The 8177-nt window shown below is 33.5% G+C and overlaps 1 pseudogene across 1 annotated transcript; it reads left to right on the forward strand.

Annotated features, from left to right (window-relative positions):
* Positions 1-5517: 5517 nt before the first annotated feature.
* LOC306652592 (rRNA-processing protein UTP23 homolog) lies at positions 5518-6404 on the forward strand (annotated as a pseudogene). The gene has a single exon. The product of its transcript is annotated as an rRNA-processing protein UTP23 homolog (transcript).
* The last annotated feature ends 1773 nt before the right edge of the window (positions 6405-8177 follow it).

Here is an 8177-nt window from a genome sequence, read left to right on the forward strand (position 1 = left end):
GCATGGAGAAATTAAAACCTGAGAAGAAGGAGAAAAAGCTATAACACCACTAATATGCAAAATTTAAAAACCTAAAAAAAGGTCAAACTTATAGTAGACACTACTTCCATAAGTTGTGGGAATTTTAATATACTATTTTAAGTGTCCAACCAAGGTTAACCTAGCAACTAAGAAAATCCCATGACCAGATGCATTGTCAGCTGAGTACTACAAGACCTTCACAGAAGCATTTATGCCAATACTTCTCAAATTATTCCATAACATAGAAAAAGGGAGAACCATTCCAAACTGATTCTATGAAGCTAGTATCACCTTGACATCAATGCCACACAGACACTTCAAGGAAAGAAAATTTCAGATCAACATACATGATTAACACAGATGCAAAAGCCTCAATAAGATTTTGGTAAATCACATAAAAAACTATATTAATGAGGTATATCACTTTGACCAGTTGAGGGTCATCCCAGGGAAGAAATGTTGATTAAATATATGAAAATCAATAAATGTACTTCTTCACAAAAATAGACTTAATGACAAGAATCGTATGATTATTTGAATTAATGAACAAAAGGCATTTAACAAAAGATTATTCCCCTTGATGCTAAAAACACTAGAAAACTTAGGGATACCAGTAATATACCTCGACATTATAAGTGCTGTATATGTTAAACTCTAGGTCAAAATAATTCCAAAGGGAGAAAAATTTGAAAATATTCCCTCTAAACCTGGAACACGAAGTAAGATATCCTTATGCACCACTTTTATTCATCAGATTCCTAAAAATCTAACCAGAGAATACAAAAAAAGAAATTAAAGAATAGAAAGAGAAAAAGAAGAACTCAGCAATCATTATTTGTCAATGACAGTATTCTATATTTAGAAAATCCAAAAAATCACACCAGAACATTTCTAAAACTAAAAAATAAATCCATGAATTTAGTGTGGTATAAAGTTGACATCCATGAATCAAATACATTCCTAAATTTCAGTGAAAAAATCCAGTGAAATAGAAAATTTGAAATTTGTTTTGTTTTGTTCAAAACCAAAACAAAATACATGGGAATCTATCCAATAGATGAGGTGAAATACCTCTTCAATGAAAAGCACAGACCACTAAAGAAAAAATTGAAGAAGGCCTTCATAGGTGGAAAGATTGCCAATGACCTTGGATAGACAGAATTAACATTGTCAAAATGGTCATACTACCAAGAGCATCATACATATTCAACACAATTTCTACTTAAATCCCAGTGACATGCTGCATAGAAAGATAAAAAGCAATCACAACATCATTTTTTTAAAAAATGAGACCCAAAATATGCAAAGCAATTCCTAGTAAGAAAAATGAACCAGGAGGCATCACAATACCAGACCTTCAATTATACTACAAAACTATAATATCAAAAGTGTCATGCTTTTGGCAACAAAATACAAATATAAACCAATGGTACAGAATGGAAGACACAGAGAAAAAACCCCAGGAATACAGTTATCTCATAGTAGACAAAGGCACCAGAAACCTACATTAGAGAAAAGGTAACCTCCTGAGAGTTATCCATGAACCATTTGTGTGAATTGAGTGCTGTTGGAAGCCTTAAGTAGGAATGCTTGGTTTAGGAACTCCCAGTCAGAACCCACTAGTTGGAGAATGCCATACTCAAGTGGCATAATGTCTTAGCTCACCACTCAAGTTCAAGTACAACCTTCCTGAGATGGGCATATTTTGTCAAATGCCAATCAACATGTCAATCACAAGACTGCTGCCACATAAAAAACAAGCATGGAAACAAAACTCCTCCCACTGAAACCTAATACTGCTTTTAATGTACTCCCCCTTAAATAAAGAACTGGGGTCTTTTTCAGTAGTTCAGTTCCAGTTCCTAACATGACTGGAAGATCCATCAAGCACTCCACATAATAAATTCATGCTTTGTCTTTCACTTTAAAATTTTCCTGATTATTTCAGACTTTTTCGTTTTCTCAGGTGGCTCACACCTTCTGAACAGTAACCTGCTCTGTTGGAGTACTTGCCTCTCCATCATAGTAACTTCTTCAAAAACAATGTTGCTGGGAAAAAATTGCAAATCCATGTGTAAATAAAAAAATTAAACCCCTGTCTCTCACCCTGTAAAAAAAGTCAAAGTGGATCAAGAACTTAGGCATTACACAGAGACCCTGTGCCTAACAGAGGAACAAGTACAAATCTCAACCATGTGGGCTTATAAACAAAATCAAGAATCAATAAATATGATAGAATCAAACTAAAACACTTCTTCTTAGCAAAGTAAACTATCAATAACATGAAGAGAGTGCCTACAGAATTGGAGAAAATCTCTACTACATGGAACTCAGAAAGAACATTCATCTCTAGGATAAACAAAGGTCTCCGAAAACTTAACACCATTAAAATAATGAACCCCATCTATAAATGAGTTAAGGAACTGAACAGACACTTCACAGAAGAAATACAATCAATTTGTAAATACTTACCCAAGTGTGGGCAGTGGAGAAGTGAAATTGAGAGAGGTTCATATACATAGAACAAAAGAAGTTTATGGTTCTAGGACATAGAAGGATCACTATACAATGTGCTGTATTCCAAGATATCTAGAACAAAATTTTTTGTTCCCACCACAGCAATGAAAAGATATGCTAATTAGTGACATTTTTATATAGCATATACACGTGTTGAAATGTCACTCTGAATCTCATAAAATTTATATTTCTACATTGTTATACATAAAATTTAAAATTAAGGCACTCTCTCAAAAACCAAATTAACACAATATATACTTTCACAAAGTACATTATACTTTCATTAGGAGAAAACATAAACTACACACCAAAAGTAAAATAAAGTTTCTGTAAGATAACATGAATAAAGGAAAAAGGATAGAAAGATAAAGCCACAACATTGGTCATTAAGGAGAATAGCTGTGATGTATAGGTAGCTAAAATTGAAGATTCAAAGGGAAATATGATTAACGAACAAAAATTGAAAATATTTTAAATTCAGAGACACTTGTACAACATTGAAAAATTCCTTGTTCCTCATGCAGAATTAGTGATATTTCTTCTCTCACAATGTTTTATTCTCCTGCATGGATGTATGAACTCATTGTCTTATAAGCCATTTTGTCTCCCTGTTAAGGAGTATCTTTTAGAACCCATTATTTTTTGTTATTTTCTTTCATAGAAACATGAAAAAAACCTCAGAAGTAAGAAGTCTCTTCAGATTTCACCTGACCAAAGTGGTTCAGTGAATTCACTAAAGTATATAATGTATTATAACTTGAAATGATAAATCTCACATGACTTAGTGTTCTGCAATTCAGAAAGAAATAATGGAGGATTATTAATACAATAAAATATATATTAACATGCTCACCATAAGTATATCTCCAAACTCATTACTAAATATCACTAAACATCAATAAAACTATCATTAAAAAATTCCTTAAGAGGTCATATAGCAATGTTTCATAGATTTTAAATAAATAAAAATCATACATTTTGTTGTGTGAATAACAAGAAAGCAGCAAAGATGGGAATGACATGGGGAAATTTTTAAGAATGAACCACAATATTTTGGAAAAAATAATTCTCTATACCTAAATTAGATATTTTCAGACATTTGAGCTTTGTATTTTAATTGTAATTCATGAGCAATATTGAAATTCCCTTTCAGTTTAATAACTCTTTTCTTCTAAAGAGGAATATAAGCAAACACATTCATTCTGTCTGTCTCTCACACACACACAGTATTAATACTTCCATGATTTTCTTAATACTATATTTAACCATTAGCTTATAACACTTGTTTATTCACGTCAAATTAAATCAAAACCAGTTTGTGGATGTGTTCTTGACAAAGGGTTGACACATGGAAAAATATTGTATTATAAAATTTTAATTATTTCCAAAGAGACAGAAATCTGGATTAATTGTCATATTTCAATATATTTCTTGCTGGTGTCCAGCCCTAGCAGGGTCAGGGGTCCTATGTGGATGGGAGGCATCAGTGTGGTGGAGAAATAGCACACAGAGACACAAAGTGTTCTGAGGCTGAATCTGAATCTTTATTTTTTTCTGCCAGCCTTTTTATAGATATTTTTCTTTAGTAATGATTATATCATTTTATGGCTAGTTTAAAAGAAGGAAAACCTTCAAAAGTACAATCTATGCTTCTTCTCAAAGTACACATTCTTTCTGTATGACAGTCCAGACCAAAACGACTTTATTTCCCAGATAGATTAAAACAACCTCATCTCCCAGCTAAACTAAAACAACCTTGTCTCCCAGCTAATCTGAGGGCACTATGATGTGCCAGCCTTTAACCTTCAGAACAAACACATTACTAGATTTTCTGAGAAACCACTCCCACCATGAACTCCAGTGTTTAACAGTGAAAAGTTGTTACTATTATTAAAGGGCATGGAAATCAACTTATAATTAATATTTAGTCTATTCTAATTTCATATAATGGCAGCTTACAATCTTAATCTGATTCTCAAAGAATTAGACTAAACATAGGAAAAGTACAAATTATATTTATGATTAACTTAAATATTTTTATCATGTAAAGTATTTCTAGAATCAATTTTTGAAACTAGGAAAGCAACAAAGGCTAAACACTTCATCCAAGCTCAGAGGAATATCTCTTGATCCATCTATTATTATACTAAAGCAATAACAGTCTCCTTTAAACTCAAGCACAGCCACAATTTTTTTATTTTTATATATTTTATCTATGTATTACTGCTAAATTTTCATTGTGCACTATTTTGTGTCCCAACACAGTAAAACCTTCCCAATGTTTTCTCAATAAATTTCTAATGATATATTGATTATTAATACTAAAAAGCTGCTACACATTGAGACATGCCACATCTATGGCCTCCAAGAGGGAGGATGATCAACAGAACTGTGTCAAGTGTGGAGTCCTCTATTCCAACAGACCGTGTCAAATGTCAGAGTGGCAGAAATAGACATGGCAATTTCTTATGACTGTCTTAATTTCCATGTGATTACACAATGGAAAAATAGTGAAAATATTACTTATGGCACTAATAACCTCTAAGTTAATTGAAGATCATTACACTGGTCTTATGGGAATGAATTTTTTTGTGTGGGCTGGTTCAGTACGAGGGAGTGATCCAAGTGGTACTAAACAAATGAGCCACATCTACAATACATTTTTTTTTATTTTATTTAGAAACAAGGTCATGCTAACTTGCTTAAGAGCTTACTCAGCTGTTGAGGAGGCTTTGAACTTGTAATACTACTCTTCCAGTCACTGGAGCCACTGGGATTACCAGAGTACATGACAGGAGCTGGCTTCTGTCACAAAAATCTTGAATCACTGAAATAATAGGCATACCCCAAATTAACCAGTTCTTATGTGTTTCTTTTACTTTTGATTTACTACAAATTGAACCCAGAGCTTCAGCAGCAGCTATTTTAATGCTGGGTTTCCTTGCATTACTGGGATCTAGACTATATAAAATGATATTTCCATTTAAATATATGGTCATTTAAATTTACTAATTGTGTGTTTTTTATGAATAAAATAGTTAATAAACATTAGTTTAAATTTCAATTTAACCTTTTTTGCTTTCTACTACTATGAAGAGTTAGACTGGGTTTTGATCAAGAAAAATATCCATTGAGGAAGCTGGGCATGCATAAGGCTTATGATGCAGCTTTCTGTCTGGTGGCCTTGGTCTGAGTCAACCAGGCATGAAGATCACCAGGCAGAATCACGCCAAGAAGCATCTTGGCTTCTTCTGCAACAATTTTGTAGTCCATGACCTGTACCAGATCCTGCTGGATGGCACCTTTTGTCAGGTGGCAGTGCGGGGCTGCATCCAACTGTGGGAACAGCTGCCCTGCTACCTTATGGGGGAGACACACCTGTGCACCACCAAGATCAGAATTTATCTGTGGAAGTAAAGAAAAAGCCTGTTGTTCCTCTCATGTTTATTACTCAGAACACTATAGTCTTGGACAAATCTTCTCCCAAAACAATCGCCTTTGTCAAAGCTATAGAGTCAGATCAGCTTGTCTCAGTGCATGAGAAAGAGAGTATCAAGCAACTCAAAGAGGAACAGGGTTTAGTGAAAAACATTGAACAGAGAAGAAAAAAGTGCAAGAAAATAAGTGGCTCCAATCCTCTTAGCTGTTTGAAGAAAAGGAAAAATCCAGAGGACACAAAATTGTCTGCTTCTGAAAAGAAAAGAAAAAGAATAAGAATCTGGAACAGATCTATCTCAGAAGTACATTCTGAGAAGCTGAATGCAGAAGGATAATAAATGCTTTGGATACTTCTTTTAAAGACATTCATGTGTGAAAAATGAATTTAAAGGTTGTGTTTATGATTAAAGATTAAACTTATTTTTATAAATGAAAAACTAACAAAAAAAGAAAAATATCCATAAAGCAGCAATGTTCAACACAAATAAATTACAAGAAAAAGTGTAAATTTAAATTTTCTAATACATTAAAAAGTAGAGAGAACAGGTAAAATCAAATACAATAAAATAAAACTATATATCCAGGTTATCATCATTTGACAATATAAAATTACTAATAAAATATATAATGAAGTGTATATAAACTACATCTTCAAAACTCATTCAATATTGAAACATCCAAACATCTCCATTCACACCAGACATATTTCAGTTTTGAAAACAATGGTCTCTTTACCTCAGTGAAGTGATAGAATTCACTTCCTTAATTATATATATATAAAATTTGGGGTTTAAACTCAGTGGCATTCAACCACTGAGTCACATCTCCAACACTACTTTATATTTTAATAAAAATAGAGCCTTTCTGTGTTGCTTAGCACCTGATTTTTACTGAGGGTAATTTTGAACTCACAATCCTCCTACCTCCACCTTCCCAGCTGCTGGGATTTCATGTGGATGCATTTGTGACTAGCTGACAATAATCTACTGAAGGTCAGAGAACAGGAGAGACATTACCCTGAGAGAGCTCGAAGTTTCAACCAGAAAGTGTCCAAAAGTAGACCGTAGTTTTCCACGTGATACAGGGCATATCCAATCCCATTTCAAATATCTCAAAGCAAAGAAACATGGGTGTCCCATGAGATTTGTGCCCCATATCTTCAGATGTGTAAGCAGTCTAGTCTTTTGAGTTTAACCAGGTTAAAGTAATCATTACTTTGCAATTTGGCCTTGAACCCAATGGCAGGAATGTGATGATTATTTCTTTCAATAGAATGGGTAACATTATTTTAATACAAATCGTATACCTGTATCTACACATAGATCTGCATAATACTATCTATCAGGAGATTTAACTCCACATTTAAATCAGAAGGAAAGAAAATTTCTACCTATAACACACCTTCTCGTTTTCAGAAAACTACTGTATATGATTAAATCTTGGCATCCTGCTTGTAATGTGTGTATTATTTATGTATTACTGAAAAGCAAACCACTCTGAAATGTAGCAGGCCAAGACTGGGCTGAACATCAATTTAGGTTGGTCCCTGCTGGGGTCTTTCTGCAACAGGCTGTTTAACTGATGGTTAAAAATGTCACTGAATTTCAGAAGGTGAGCTGGCTGTCAACAAACCCCAATGATTTTCCTAAACATGTGGCTTTTCAATTAACTAATGTGGGCTTATTTTCATGGAGATGGCAATGTTATGAAAGAAAAAGGAGAAACATTCAAATTTTTTGAAGCTATATGTCTGCCTAATACTCACTAATGGTTGTTGCTTTTCTTGAGTTATAGAAAATAAGGAGGGCCAAGATCCAGCATTCTGAAATTTGACAAAATATAGGAGCAAAATCACATAATAAATGTTATGGACAGAGGTGAGACTAAAGAATTACTGATATTTTGGCACTCAGTATCATAAAGTTTTTTGTTATGAATGAGGTTAATATGACAGTCCATCATAAAGAAATGTGTTCAAAATCCCTCAACTATCAAGCAACTGGTCTGGGATTCAGGACTAATTCTGCCTGACTCCAAAGCCAAAGCCAACTTTCCCTAAACCAGTAGATTTGCTCTTCTTTTCTTACTATCTTAAATTTTAGATAGTGACAGTTATCAAAAAGCATTATTTTTGAAAGAATGCTTGTTAAACTTTGAGAAAGGACTTGGCAATATTTTGGGAAATGCCTAAGGACTGAATA

Source organism: Sciurus vulgaris (genome assembly GCF_902686455.1).
Source record: "Sciurus vulgaris genome assembly, contig: HiC_scaffold_587_arrow_ctg1, whole genome shotgun sequence".
NCBI classification, from domain to species: domain Eukaryota; kingdom Metazoa; phylum Chordata; class Mammalia; order Rodentia; family Sciuridae; genus Sciurus; species Sciurus vulgaris.